This window comes from Pteronotus mesoamericanus, unplaced genomic scaffold (genome assembly GCF_021234165.1).
Source record: "Pteronotus mesoamericanus isolate MK-2021 breed Mesoamerican mustached bat unplaced genomic scaffold, CSHL_Meso_final contig_263, whole genome shotgun sequence".
In the NCBI taxonomy this organism is placed as follows: domain Eukaryota; kingdom Metazoa; phylum Chordata; class Mammalia; order Chiroptera; family Mormoopidae; genus Pteronotus; species Pteronotus mesoamericanus.
Genome location: NW_026555112.1, coordinates 816229 through 832074, shown reverse-complemented (window position 1 = coordinate 832074; position 15846 = coordinate 816229).

Sequence of the window (15846 nt, the reverse complement as noted above, 5' to 3'; positions counted from 1 at the left end):
GAGGCAGTGCGGGGGCAGACATGGGGGGGCCAGCGCTGGCCTAGCTTCCCATGCTGCTTCTCCTGCGCCTGCTCTGCTCTCTGGACCCCGCGCCTGGCCCACCATGGGCGACCACAGGCTCCCAGACCACACGGCTATTCAGCTTCATGCTGGGGCATCCCCTCCCGAGAGGCCCTGGGGCTGGGAGAAATGGCAGGTTTTGCTCCTTGCTGAGAGTTACTGAAGAAGAAGCCTCGGGGAATCCCAAGCGTCTACGGCTGGAGGGGGCTGGGGTGTGAGGCGGGGCTGGCCAGCTTCTGAAACGGGTGTGTGGTTAGTTCTGAGTCTGGTGAGAACTGGGAGCCACGTATTCACGTGCAGAGGTGTCCACGACAAGACTTCCCACAGGGATGTCCTTTCCCACCCGGACTCCCACCCCCAGGCTGCGCTCTGCAACACCAAAAAGATACGCTATCCCTCTCCTTCCACCCCTGCGCTGGTGTGGAATTTCACCAGGAACTAAGCTGTAGCCAAGACAATTATGATATAAAATTATTAATAAAGTTAGAGAGTACAACAAAAAAGTAAAGAAGACACACAGAAGTGCAGAGGAGGAGCAAGGAACAGAATGTGAAAGGGCAGAAGAGCAGGAAGAAAAGGCGCTTTCCAGTGGCTTTTACGGCCGAAGGGATCCAGTGGATGGAGGAAGTGAGACGGAGGCGCGTGCGTGGCCTGCAAGCCTGGGAGAAGGCAGGGCACGGCCCCGAATGTCCCACAGGACCTGGCTCGGCTGCAGCTGCCTCACAGCCCCTCCTCCTCCAGGGTGGGCCTCTCTACCTCCTTCTCCTCCGTACAAACCAGAGTCCTATTCCTAGACTCCACGGACCCACACCTGCCTAAGGGTCTCTGCATCACAGTCCCTCTGTCTGGGATGCTCACCTTCAGCCTCCTTTTCAATCTGTTGTTCCCACATCTCAGAAGAGCCAACTGAGCCAGTATGAGAGCCCACCCATTCCTTCTTCGTCATCCCTCATCCTGCTTAATTTTTCTCCGTAACGCTTACCAGCACCTCTCACCTCCCATGTGTGTTTATTTTCTGATTTATAGCAGAAGAGTAGAGGCCCGGTCATGTTACTATCGGATTCCCCGTCTGGCACATGGTGGGTGCTCACAAACATGCATAGTAAAAGCCTTGGGTCAGCAGGGAGGGAAGCAGAAGCTCAAGGGGACACGAGGAGGAAGGAAATGGCTGGAATATCATCCCATGAGAGCTGGCCTGGAACGCTGTGTGGGGAAGCCAACAGCATCTTGTGGGGTTCCGAGAGGAACGGGGGTGGGGGACTTCCGCGGTTCCGGGGCCACGTGTAAATTGGACAGATGACACGTAGGGAAGAAAAGGGAGGACACTCTTTTTCATGTGGACTTCAGGTGGATCAAGAAGGAGGGATTGCTGAGGTGGTGGGGCTGGACCACACGCAGGGACCCAGGGGTCGGGTCCCTGTTCTGATGCCTCCCAGCAGTGTGGCCTTGGGCAATGAGCAAATATTCCCAAGTCCCAGCTGGCCTATTTGGAAGACGGGGCAGCATTGTCTGCCTCGAGGTGTTGTTCTGATAATTAAATAAAATGTAAAAAGTACTCCCAGTGTCTCCTCCTTAGCCAGCCCTAAATAAATATTAGCTGCATATTGAGTTCCTATTAGGTGTTATGTGCTTTGAATAAAACACAAAAATGAAAGAGATGCGGTCCCTACTCAGGAGTGATAAGTGGGATCAAGAGAGACATGTACGTGAAGCTCAATACAGTGGACAGAGGGCTGAGGGAGGCACACGGGGCGCCAGGCAGAGAGGGCAGGTACCAACACCTGGGTGTTCAGCAAAGGGCTAGCGGGAGATCATGACAGCTGAGCTGGGTCTGGAAGGATGGATGGGAGATAAGGGTCGGAGGAGGCCAGAGGGAACAGTAGGTCCAAAGATAGGGGATGTGGAACATTCGCTCAACAAATGTTTCTTGAGCACCTACTATGTGTTCAAGACGCATTAGTGAACAAGGCTGGGATTATACATGCCCAGGAGGCAGACACCGAGTAACTGATCACACAATTGGCCATTTAATTGCAATCAGGGTGAGTCTGTGGAGGCTACGGGTAATCCGGTTGGCCAACATGCCAGGGGGAACTGGCGGAGGTCAGTCTGAAAGGCGGGTGGGCCAGGTCGGGGAGGACTTGAATCAAGCACAGTGCCTACTGTGTGCCAAGCTCTGTGTGATGGATGTGGAGGTGAACAAAATAGTCTGTCACTGGCAGGAACCAATGATTGTGGCTGCAACCCACAGAGGGAGGTCTGTGCTGTGGCTGGAGTGCAGCTTGGAAAGTCACAGGCAGGGAAGGCCTCATGGCGGAGGTGACCTTTGCTTTTTCCTCCAGTTGAATAACAGTCCCAAAGCCCATGGTCCCGCCTTTCAGGAGCGGGGCTTTCTCTTGGTAAATTTTCATTCCAAGTGATTTGTTATTATGTTCTGCATGTGTGCCCCCGATTCTGTAAGTGCAGCTGCCCTGGCTCTTACAGAAACGGTCAGAATGGCCAAGGCGCTCCTTGGTGGGGCGGGCAGGGTAGCCCGGTTCTGGGGGCCCTGGGAGGTGTGGCCAGCACCACTCCCCGCTGTGACCAGGCTGGATTAGGGATAAACCATGGGTGGGTGAGGACCCCATTTCCTGACCCCGATGGGTTTTGAAGTTCCTCCTTCCCTAGAAAACCTTGCTCTTCAACCGCCCTCGTGTACCTGAACCCCCGTCAGCATGAGTGGAGACTCCTGTGCGTTGTGCGCAGCCTGCTCTCCGAGCCTGTGATTCACTGTGCACTAACATGTCAACCCCACCCAAGGCCTGCTTGGAATTCAGAACCCACTGTTTCCCAGAGGAAAAATGGGGGTTCCGCAGGCTGGTGTCGAGCCACCCCCCAAGACCGGATGAGGCTTGGTGCCTTGCCTGGGCTCCCCCCGGCCTCCTTCCTATGGGCCTCACCTCCTTGTGCTGCAGATGCTGTTTCATGGTCTTCCCCGCTAAGCCCTGGGTTCTGAGAGGCTGGGTCCTCCTTGTCCCTAGTGCTCACTGTCATCATGGCCTTTGCATCCTGCACAGAGTTCGGCACAGAACAGGCCTTCAGTACATGTTTGCTCATAAGTGGAGTGGGAGTGGGTGGAGGAGGAGAGAAGAAGAGCATTCTGCCTTTAATGACTGGGGAGTCCTGCTGACCATCCAGTTCCAGCAACTTTTGCTGAGCATGGCCTGTATACCAGGTACACATCACATCGTACAAGCTCATTTAATCCTCACAGCAAGCCTGCCTCTCCTTTTACAGAGGTGGACCTGAGGCACAGAGAGGTTGAGCGATTTGCCCAAGGTTGCATAGCTAATACACAATTAAATCAAAATTGCAGAGCCTCACATTCACGAATGGCCTGCATCACGCCAGGCACCTGCTCTGATCATGCTGCTGAAACCTTGGGGAACTGGGGCTCAGGGCCGTGAGCATGCCAAGGCAGACAGCGAGCTGATGGCAGACTCACCGTGTGCACACAGCTCTGCCTGCCTGCAGAGTCCCACCAGCACACAGCCAGAGTGGGGAGAGGCTCTGCTGGTCCCTCCTGCTTGACTCTGCGACAGGTAGGTATCTACTGAGCCCTTTTCTTCTTTCCCACACCAAGGGGCTCCGGGGCCTGAGCCTGGGACTGCCCCTGCCGCCACTGGGACCGCTGTAGCTGTGGAGGCCTGACTGAATGGGGTAGTGGGAAGAACTTCGAGCCCGGAGTTAGAAGACTAGGTTCGAGTCCCAAGGGCCTTGGGGATGGTCTTTCCTCCTCTGAGCGCTCGTTTCTTTGACTGGGAAATGGGACAAATGATAATGATTCCCTCAGATTAATTTATACCACGTACCTAGGACTATGTGGTCCACACAGAGTGCCCAGGAAAAGTGTGAGGTGGTAGCATCACTACCCCCATTTATAAGACTGGGCCCATCTCCTCCAATCTCATTCATCCTTTCACGCTCTCCCCTAGCTCCGCCCCCTGCCCCCCGCACCCCCCCCCTCCGCCACCAAAACCACCGCATACACAGTGAGCTCCAGCCGCACTTTCTTTCCTTTGCAGGCTCCTCTGTGCTCTCCAATCTCCCACACCTCCCTTTGTCTTTCTACATGGATCCCGTGGAGATAATCTGCAAAAGGACATGCTAACAACCTGTGTATTTCTGCATGTCTGTACAATCGTAAACAAAATAGCCATACAGACAACATTCACACACGAACATACTCCTGCACCTATCTGCACACGCATTCACATGTCGAGGGTTGGTCACTGTTTCCCAAGATGGGATTATAGGAGGCACCCTTTTTGCATCTTGCTTTGTCATTCAAACAACAACACTCACGGGATGTTTTCCAAGGCAGCTGCAATAACTCTAATTCATTCTTTTAATGGCAGCATAATATTTCATAGTGAGAGATACCATCAATTCTTCATCTCCTCTTTTATTGACAGGCATTTACTTTAATTCCTGTCCCCGCTCCCTCCCACTACAAACAGGGCTGTATTAAACATCTCTGTATACACGTCCTTGTAGCTGGAGCTTTTACTTCAGTGGAGTAGATCCCTGGGAGTGGAATTGCTCAGTTGGAGGATATATGCATTTTTTAAAAAATTTCAGTCGATGTTGCCAGATTGCTTTCCAAAAATGCTGTGATACATCACATTTTCTCCAACAATTCATGAGCCTACTATTTGCTCACATCCATTCCACCAATAGGTGTTAGCATTATTTTTATTTTTATTACTTGCCAGTCTGATGGGGACGAAATGAAGTCTCAGAACTGCAAGTTCCTGTAAACCAGGGAGCCTGCGCATCTTTCTGTGTGTTTGCCGGCTGTTGGGATTTGCGCAGTGTCTCTTCTAGTCTTATTCTTTGCCTAACTCCAATCCTTCTCATTCATTTCCCATCAGTTTGTGGGAGCTCTTTGTATTCTGTAGCATTAATCTTTTATTTGACATCTCTGTTGCAGATAGTTTTGTACTCAAATTTCTTGTTTTTTATGTTGACTTTATGAATGCTATCTGTTGCCACAAAAAGTAATACTGTGGAGTCAAATGTCTGTCTTTTCAAATGTGACTTGCTTATTTTTATTGTGCCCTGAGACTGCCCTTGTCATTTTTTTTGCATTTTATTTCAAGATATTTATTATTTTATTTTTTTTGGCTCTTAACTCCTTCATCTACCTGGGGTTTATTTATGTATATGATATAAAATGAAGTTTCAACTTTCTTACAAAAGACAGCTGGTTGTGCAAGTTTAATTAATTAAAAATTACTCTTTTTCCAACTGAATACCACCTCTGCCATGTACTGGATTCTCCTTAAGATGTTGACTGTGTTCTGATCTCTGTGTTCTGTTCCTCTGATCTATGTATTGCTTTCTTACCAGCACCATTTGGATTTGATTATAGGGGCCTTACTATGTTCTGAGCTCTAATAAGTCAAGTCCTTCGCCATAGTCCTCTCTGTCATAGGATCTGGCTATTGCTGCCTTCATTCTCCTACACGAACTTTGAAACTATTTAACTCAGTGATGTCTCACTCACCACAATCCCAGAGACACCCATGGGGCCAAGCATGCAACAGGGGAGCAGGAAGTGCTTGTTGAATATTGTTGATTCTCTTCTCTTTCCCCAGTGGGTACTACCCCTCCAGCTCCAGGACTGTGAAAGGTATCAGATACCAATATTCAACCCAGAAGTATTTACCATGAAAATGTATACAGAGTACAAATCTAACTGAATAGAGAAAGCTTCAGAGAGGCTGAGACTCTCAGACGGTTGTCATATTTGAGACCCTTGAAGCAAAGAGATAAGACATTCATTTATTGAACACCTGTTTATTGAATACCTACTGTATGCTAGGTCTGGGGACATAGTGGTGGCCAAGACCAAGACAAAAATTTGACGATGGTATTGTGTTTATACCAGAGCGAGAGAGAGCGAGCGTGCGAGAGTGCTTTGTGATCTCTTCCCATAAAGAAACGAATTCCATTTTGAGTGCTCCTTCCAAAGGCCCCACCTCCAAATACACATTGGGGGTTATTACTTCTACAACTGAAGTGGAGGGGTGCACAGCTCAGTCCACAGGAAGCACTATGAGGTGGGCATTATCATCTCAGGTAAGAAAAATGAGGCCCTATGAGATTTGGTAGCTTGCCCAGGATCACAGCAAGCAAGTGGCAGAGCTGCCTGGCCCCGCAACCTTGCTCTCCACCACGATGTTCTACATTTACATCTTCTACATCTACATCTTCTACATCTACTATTCATGGCAACGGACCTATAAATTATTATATGTATAATTTCCTATAGCAGGAAGAGCCATGAAAGACAAAACTAACATAGGATTGGGGAACACAGGAAGAAGGCTGGTGGAGAGAAGGAGGGATTGACGGCGGGGTCCTCCCTCAGCAGGGGCGACCAGGGAAGGTCCCTCAGAGGGGCTGGGGAAGCTGAGACGGAACGCAGACGGGGAGGCTGCACGGGAATCTGGGGCAGCTGTTCAAGCAGAGGGACTGGCGAGTGCACAGACTCTGAGACAGAAGCAGGAAGGTCTGTGGGGCTGGATCCAGCCAACCAGCACGAGGGCTAAGTGGCAGGACCAGGTCTTACTGCAGCCCGTGGTCGAGTATTGATAGGTTCACAGAAAGGAGCTAAGATAGCTCAGTAAGGTCATAATAGCTTATTGGATTTATGAGCTCAATGATCACTTAAATACATTTTCTATATTTTGTGGTGTGAAATTTATCTATAACAGAGGAATAATTTAATTCTGAAGCCAAATTAACTGCTCTTTGCCTTCTTGCAAAGTCACCCGCTTTTGAATTTTTTTTTTTTTTTTTTGCATAACTTGATCCAGTTTTTCTGCTCTTGCCACATTTTCTTTAATTCCTCCATACTTTTTTGGGTGGTTAGAATGTTATCATCTTATTAGTCACTAAGCGGGGATAATCACTTTTCTAATTGATCTATGCTGGTTATAAAAATGCCAAATCAACTGGAAGCCATGCAAGCAAGTGGTTAGTGAGCTCTGAAAGCCAGTGTAGACAGAAAGCCATGAGTGCGACAGGCTGGGGACCTGGTGCGGAAGGCCTTCGATGGGCTGGGTCCGTCGGTGTTGAATGACCCCGGTGTCAGAGGAGTGTCCACAGGGCAGCTTCTTGGGGCGCAGGTGGCGGAAACCGCTTGTATCTGACTTCTGTTGTGTGTGCTTAATACGTATTTCACACGGTCCCTGCTAGCTCATATTTGCTCTAAGTAATTATCTCACGATGTCAAGTTCAATAGATTCCGTAGATAATATGTGCTCAAGCACAAATGTTTCCCTTAAAAAAAAATGGCTGGCAATACACACACATTTGTAACGTAGCCTGCACACAGAGCACACTTATTTGGGTAAAATAGGAATGTGTGCGTAGAGGTCAATAGGCCCTTCTGCCATTTTGACTTGAACCTAGAGAACGTTAATCGTAGGTGAGTGAGGTTGGGGCACAGCCAGTTGCCTGGTTCACGTTAAGGTGGAAGTTGCAGGCTAGAAGAAAAGAGGGTGAAGATGGAACATTGAATGGACTGGAAGGAGAGGCTATAAAATAACATTTTTTTCCTTCAGTTAGGAGGGAGCCTTAACAGAGGACAAATTGATTCATGAATGAGAGTTCCTGGTCTCTCCTTTCAGGCTGTCAGCTTTGCTGATTCTTGGCTAGTTTTGGGAGGCAGCTTTGGGATGTAGAGCTGAGAAGAAAGAGGGAGAAGGAAATGGGCAGGAAGTCCTTCATTTGGGGCTGGGGAGGAATTTTCCAGGGTGCTGCAGGAAGCACGTTGGGGGAACTTCGGCGAGGGTGACAAAAGCAGATGGGAATGGGAAGGAGGATTTTAAGAAATACAGATTCAGATTACGTGTCCCTTCACGATGCTCGAGAAACATAATTAAGGAATTTGAGTAATCTTGAGTTTTTTTGGTTGTTGCATTGGTTCTTTGACTCCTACACTCCTGTGTAGGACTGGACCGCAAGGCTGCAGGGGAAAGGAGTGGATGCTGGGGGAAGCTTCTCTGGTAAGATGGTAGATTAGCCAAAGATTGGGTGAAAGCTCATGCCAAACCAGAGAATTATGACATTAGAATTTGTCTCTTCGTTTTAGGTGTTAGGTAAACAACAACAACAACAACAAAGCCAGAAGAAATAAATAGCTGTAGCTAGAGAGTCAAGAGATCTACAGATTTGCCCTTGCTTAATTAGCTGGGCCCTTCCTTCATTCCGTAGATTACTGAGTAAGCTGTTTTGTGTCCCAGGCCTGAGCTAGAAGCTGGGCATTTAAAGATAAATTGTTCATCTTTCGCGGTAATTTTGATCTGTGTGTTGAAGGGAGGTAGGAGATTACAGACAGATGATGCAAGGGAGGGTATTTTCGGCAGAGGGAACAGCGTGTGCTAAGACATGGAGGCTTAAAATGGCCCTAAGTCTTCCAAAAGCAGAAGGCAGTCCAGTGGACCTCAAATCTTGGGTACCTGTGCTTGCAAAAAAAAAAAAAAAAAAAAAAAAGACTACATTTTTGGATCCTCCTGGCCTCTGTAGCGACCCTTTCTCATGTCCACCGGCACTGCCTGGTACCTGGGTGTGCCTGCCGTCTTCTTCCCTGCATTTTCTGAGGGCCTTGCAGTGGGGACTGCAGCCTAGCCCTGCAGACAAGCTCTGGGACTGGATGGCAGGGGTTTATACCTTATGTGACTGTGGGCACATGTCTCGGTGTCCTGCACTGTGGAATGGGAATCCCAAATATGACATCAAGGGTGAGTGACTTCACATTGCAAAAGCTCAACTTCCCCCTCTGCAAATGGGAGGATTCTAGTTCTCTTTCATGGGGTTGAAATAAGGTAATCTTAGGCGGAGTATGTACAGGAGCTGATGCAGCGTAGGAGCTTAATAAATATATATTTTTAAATGTCATGGACATGCACTCCATCAGTCCCGCAGACCTCACCAGGCCCCCGGACAGCCAGTGTGGGAAAGGCACCTTGGGGGGCAGGTGAGTCCACCACTGCCTTCTGTACAGATGAGGAAACTGAGGCTCAGAGAGGGCTGGGACTTATACAAGGACACACAACACGTAGGAGTCGGTGGGTCTGGGCGAAGAGTGCAGGTCTTCATGACCCCCAATCAGGGAGCTTGCAGGCCCCTCTCTCCTGGCCTTTGGACACATCGGGCCTGGAGGGCCTGTGGGGACTGTCATAAGTCACACAGGCATCAAACTAACAGGAATCTGACTATTTCTGACAATACCTTACACAAATCGGCTTTGGTTTCAGATGGTCAGGCAAATGATTTCTTAGATGCTCTAGTTGTCCTCAGACCTAGCGTCCCACATTTGCTTCCAGTTTAGGCTGAGCATGACTTGAGGGGCCCTTGCTTCTAGACACTGGAGTGTGGCTTTCACCCCCAGCTGCGTCCAGCGTGACTTGCTGCGGCTGAGTCCTTCAGGCCTTGCGCCTGTCCCGCTTGGCCCAGCGTGGCGGTGGCAGGGAGGGAGGAGAAGCCGTGTTGCCCAGCCCTCCCCCTGGGCGGGGGAGGTAAGGGGGCTTCCCCAGAGTCAGCTGGCAGAACCGAGCCCCAGGATCACCATGCCACAGCTGTGCGACCTTGGCAAAGTCTCCTCGCTCACCAGGCCTCAGTTTGCTCGTCTGTCAAATGGAGGGGACGCTGGACTCCCCCTCAGGGCAGTGCTGCTGCAGGGACAGGGTGAGACAGAGCAGGCACTTGGTAATCGTAGCCATCATTGTCATCTCACTTAATGACAGCCCTTAAAATTGGGCCCCAAGGGGCCCCAAGACCCCCTGGTGCCTTTGACCTGAAAGAAGGGACATTTATGTTGCCACCGTGCCTCACCTTGGCAGGTCCGGTGGCTGGGCACCCCGGGGGCATTCTCTTGTCATCAGGAAGGGCACTGTCCAGCAGCGCCCTGGCGTTTGCGGAAGCCCTAGCGACTGGCACAGGTGCAGCGCCACCTGACTTAGGAAGCCCCTCTTCTCTGCTGCGCGTCACCGCCCCTGGCACACCTCCAGGCTTCCCACTCCGAACTTCACAAAGCTGGCCCTCGACTTACAGATGAGGAGGTGGAGGCTGAGGGAGTCATACTGGGGTCGAAGGCCCTGCCTCTGGGGTGACCCAGGCGGGTGGCGGGGCTGGCCCGAATCGGCACTGCAGCCCCCTCCCAGTGCCCTGGGCTCTGCCTCCTTCCTGTCTCACTGCGCCCTGCAGAGGATGAAGTCTTCCTGAATGAGGCTTGGGAACGCTGCCACTTTTCAATGAGCTAATGGTGAAATTGGAAACTCAAGGGTTGGGAGCAGAAAGGGGGAAGAAAAAAAGAGAGAGACACGCTTTGATTCATGGGCAGGAGGATTGGTGAATGGGGAAGACTCATCCTGCGGTCGTCGTAATGTGAGGAAATGCTGGAGTGGCACGTCCTTCGTCCTTCGGACAGAGTCCCTCCCGGAGAGAGGAAGGTCACACCAGTGGAGGCCTCGGCGGGCACCGGGAGCAGACAGGGGTGGCGAGGCGGCCCCCTGGGCTTGGGGCAAACAGATCTGGGCGCACATCCCAGCCCTGCCACGGGAGCAGCCCTGGGGAGCCTCATCTGTGAAGCGAGGTGGCAGTGCTTGTCATCACGGGGCTCCCTTGAGCAGGGTGTGTAAACAGCTGATAGGAGCCAGGCACAAAATAGGGGCTCACAAAATAAAAACACCTGGAAGCTTTTCTAATTAGGGCACAGTGGAGAGAGTTTCCTGTTTCTTTATTGAGGAGATAAACTCACAGCTGCCTCCATTGGTCCTGAGAGAAGGGATGAGTCAATTCCTACACATCAGATCTGAGGCAGGGGGAGGGGTAAAGAGCCGAAGTCATAAAAATGCTTCTTTGGCTCACAGGCCAGGCCCTCCATCCACTGAGCCCCCACCCCGCCCTAGCCAGGGCTCCATAACAATGTTTCTAAATGTAACAATATACATGTCTACCATATGCAGGGGCTTTCCCATACTGTCTCTGCTCTTCATATAGACTCAGTGAGCTGGGGGGCGGGATCACAGTGCAGGCGAAGACTTGGGCATCAGAGAGGGGCAGCGATTTGTCCCACGTCACACAGCTGTAGACGGCAGAACGGGGCCTCCGATTTGGACCTGCTGCTTTCAAATCCCCAGCTCCATCTTGATTTGGGACAAAATGAAAACTGAGAATAGAGGAGGAGCAACATGATGGTGTGAGAAGAAGAACGTTATTTTTCCGTGATCGGTTATAGAAGCTCCTTCAAACCTTCAGACTTGTGAATTTCTTTGCAAATATATTCTATGATAGGAAAGCAACTGGGCTGCAGAGAGAAAGCCTTCACCTCACCAATCTTTTGGTTCACATACCAGCTTCCCAAATTAATAGAGGCTTCCTCTGAGGGCTGAGAGGATGGTCGGAAAGCTTCCCAGCCTGCAACGGGGCGATAATAGTAATTAACGAGGCCGGTTTGGGTGAGGAGCCTCAGCTTGCAGGGTAAACAGGAAAAAGTGATATTATATTTTATTTTTTCTAATAACTGCTCCCACTGTGCTCTGTGGAGTTTCATCTTTCTTGCTGGGCAGCTGAAGAACACCGCAGGCCAATTCCACAATTTTCCAATAACTTTCAGTTATTAAAGAAAACAATTTCATTTTGGTTATTAAGACTCAATCCTGTTCATTTTACAATGTCAATCTTGTGTGAAATGTGCAGCGCCCCTCTGGTGTTGCATGTATGGGATCACACCTGAACATGTATGCTCATGTGTATGCTCGTGTGTGCACATGCTGTGCACGTGTGCTTATATGTGTGCGCTCTCTCAGGTCTGGGAGAAAGTTGCCTCCTCGTGTGACTGCATCTGGAGAGGGGGCTGTGCTGCCCGACGGCTCTGACTTGCTGCCCCCTCGGCAGACAGCCCTGTGCCGGGGATGGCAAGTCTGCCACGTCCTCGCCCACTGCCTTGCCTGTGTTTCTGTCCAATACACAGTATCTGCGAGGCTGGTGCCCAGCGGCAGGCTCTTCAGGGAGCAGTTGTTGGTCAGGCGCAGCTCTCCTCTCAGTCCTCATGGGCACCCGGGAACCCAGCTCGCAGCTCTGGCTCCCAGGGCCCTTGCCCAGTCTTGGGAGTGGGCCGAGATGTTGATGTCAGTCCTCTCCGCCTCCCTTGATGTCCACTCAAGCGGCGGGGAAGCCACAGGGCCTTGCCACACCAAGCGCTTGGTGCCCTCTGTCCCAGAGTCCCCTCTGCCCCTTTCCCCATATGCCCTGGGATCAAGGCTGATGGCACGGGATGTGCTGCCATTTCATGGGAAGTTTGCTCACTGGCTCCTGCCTTGGGAAGGAGCAGGTGAGGTGGTTTCGGGCCCTCTGGGCTGTGTAGACAAACAGCTGGACTTGTGCTCTGCGCACCTCCCTGGACTTCTGCCTGTACCTCTCGCTGGTAAAGGCCGCCTCCTGGCGCTGGGGCTTTGGGAACCGCTAGAATTCCAAGCATCAGACCTTTCTTGAGATGGCCACTTTATTCTGTGCGGGGAGCATTTGCAGCCCCTTTGGGGGAGCGAGGGAGGGGAAAACACAGACCTCCCGCGTCAGGTTGCACGCGGTCCTGCTTACCGTGCTCCCAGGTCGCATGGGGCACTGGCAGGGGCTTTGTAGACACTGCCTGGCCATGCTGCTCACAAGCATCACAGCGGGTTCTAGCACCCCCTTTTGCAGGCGCAGACATGAGATGGCAGACAACACATGGCCGAACCAGGACCGGAACCCAGGCTGGCCTGTCGTCCGAGTCCAGAAGAGAGGGGTGCTGGCTGTTTGGGGCCACCCCGAAGCGATCCCTCATTCTCTGGTCACCACACCCTGATTTCAGTTACCTCTTTCCCATTGGGTATAGGCTTGGGGGCACCAACAAATAAGGTGGCCTGCCTTCCCTTAGACGCACGGCCCAAACCCAACTCACTGGACCCTCTGTCCTGGACCTTGAGTCTAGAACAGAGAGATACAGTGGCAAACAGACGGCAGAACCGAGAACAGCTGGAGCACACTTACTCCCGCACCGGTAGCTCGGGCCTCGGGGACGGCGGGGCCTCGGCAGTCCCTGTCCCTGGTCAGACCCGCGTTCTCCAGCTGGCCCATCCCTTGAGTGAACTAGCCCACGTCCTTCCACGGATCCCCTCCACCCCGCATTTTATTTGCTCCAGTCAGACGTTGTTTGCAGTCAGATAATCCTGTCCGGCAGCCTAAGCACAGGGCTGGGGGTCTTGCTCTTCGCCAGACGGGAACCGCGCTATTCTCTGTGTCTCAATGCATCAGGGCCTGGCGCAGGCTGGCACTCAACAAATGACCACTGCCCTTATCAGGACTGTTCTCCTCTTGGGCTCCGTTCACGCTGGGGGGCGAGGCAGGATGGTGGCCACGCCGGGCCTCTCAGGCCTCACGCCGCCTGAGCTGACAGGTCTCGGTTCAGCTCCTACCAGGCAGATGCTCATGTCGCGTCAGATGGTCGCTCATTGCAGCTGGCACTAATGGGCCATGTTCCATACAGCGCGGCAGCGGGCGCGGCCGGCAGCGGGCGGGCGGTGTGTGTCGGGGGCCGGCCCCGCTGCTGCCTGCGCTGTGGCCCAGAGGCCCCGGCCCAGGCTGATCATCCCGTCCTGCGCTCTGCAGCCTTTCCCCGGCAGGCAGGCGGCGCCTCAGCTGGCAAGGTCATCCTCTGCATTGTTAGTAAGGGTGATGAATACTACTGTTCTGAGCACTTACTCAGTGCCAGGCCCTTTCTGAAAGCGAGAGCAAAATACGTCATCAAGGTTACCCTTCTCGGAACTCTTATGGGGAAGCTGATGCTCACGTGTGGATGGGTAAGCTGAGGCTGAGCGGTGTTGCTGGGGAAACATGGAAGGTGCGTGGGTTCCACTTGGCGTCTCCTCTTCAGCGGGGGCTACTGCTGGTTTTTCCTGATTTATGTCAAGGCAAACACAGAAGTGTTAACACAAAAACACATACCTCATAGTTTTCCTCTGATCCCCCTGAAATTGGGGACAGGTGCGCCTCAGTTCATGCCACTGTTTCAGGTATTGGTAAAATCCCAGGCAGTCCACGGTGTCGACCTGACCCCTGCTCTTCGCATTCTGCTCTCGCTATCACCTTTAGGCTCCACCCATGTCAAAGCCCTGGCAGGCTTCTGCTCTGTCCTACCTCAGGGCCTTTGCATGTGCTGTGCGTCTTTCTGTCTGGAGGGCTCTGGGGTGTCATTCAAAACCCTGACTAGGGGTCGCCTCCTCCCTGAGGTCCTCCACGATACTCTCACGCTGCTCAGTCCTGAGAGACACCCTCCTTCCTTCTGCGGAGTGGCTTTTGTCTTCTGTGCATCTTTCAGTGTGTGGGGTCCCCTTGTCTTGCTGGGGCTCGCCTCCGTGTCCCCTGCACCATCAGACTCTGAGCTCCTCGAGTGTGGAGGCAGGGCTCCGGCTCTGTGTCCCGAGCTGACCCTGGGCCTGACATGTGGCAGTTGCTCAGTCAGTGTTTGTTTGTGGCTGACGATAGAGCAAATCCGAAATAAGCCAGGAGAGAACAAAGACTGTTCTAAAGACCCTTCAAGATCACCTACTGGCAGGGAACGAACAATGTCTCATTATTTGATCATTTATTTATACGCTCTTTTCAAATAGGATTCAAGGCAGCCCGAGATGAAAGGCACAGGCGCACCAGAAACAAAGCCCTGGGTCTTGAACGTCTCCCCCTCCTTCTACTACTGGCTCTTCCTAAGTGGTGTATAAACATGCCCCAGTCTCTGTCGTCTGAATAAAAGCAGCCAAAGCCTCCCACAGCCTGTCCCTCTGAGGCTCACACCTTTAAGCCAGGCCTTCAGGAGAGCTCACATTGACTTGCCACACACGCTGCCACTGTCCTGCTCCAGCCAGGACAGCAGGGGCCTCTGTGGCACCAAATACAGTGGACACTTTGGACCTAAATCACTTGAGCTCTGGGTGGCACTGGACCTTTCGACCGCTCTTCCCTTCTTGAGCACAGGGCAAGTTGGGCGGCTCTGAGTACCCGACCCAGCCTGTCTGCTTACTATCCCCGCCACTGGGGACGGTCACCCTGCCTCTCTGAGCCTCCTTTTTTATATCTCTCTGGATATAAATTATCCAGAGAGTTAGGCTGTTGTGAGGCTGCGTGAAGGCATGGACCCCCCATGGGGCTGCTAAGGAAGTCCTTCCAGAGCGGGGAGGGCTTCCCCTCCCCGCCTTCCCACGCTCCTTGGGCCCAGGGGACACTGTCAGTTGGCTGAACCCAGGGGCTGGGCGTGAGGTTGAACGGAGATGGAATCAGGAAGCAACCATGGGTGGCTTGCTGCTGGGGACTGTTCAGGGACATCCGGGCCCGAGGGCAGCTGTGTGACTGGCTGCTCCTCTATAACTCTGTGGTCAGAGCAGGGGGACTCACCCAGAGAGGTGACTCAGCCTCGAGGCTGGCGCTCAGCGACTGTGCTGAGGCTGGCAGCAGGGCTGACTATCAATCCAATGCCCACGGTCAGTGGCAGGACAGGGGGCACATGTCGCCGGCTCTTGAAGCTGGACAGGCTGGACCCTCCATCCACTTTGCGGAAAGGAGAGCTCACATTGATTAAGCACCTACTGTATGCCAGGCCTTCTCCTAAGTGTTTTACTTCCGCAATCACTTAACTCCCACGATAGCCCTGGCAGGAGGGGCAGGTCATTGTCCTCATCTCACAGATGAGGAAACCAAGAT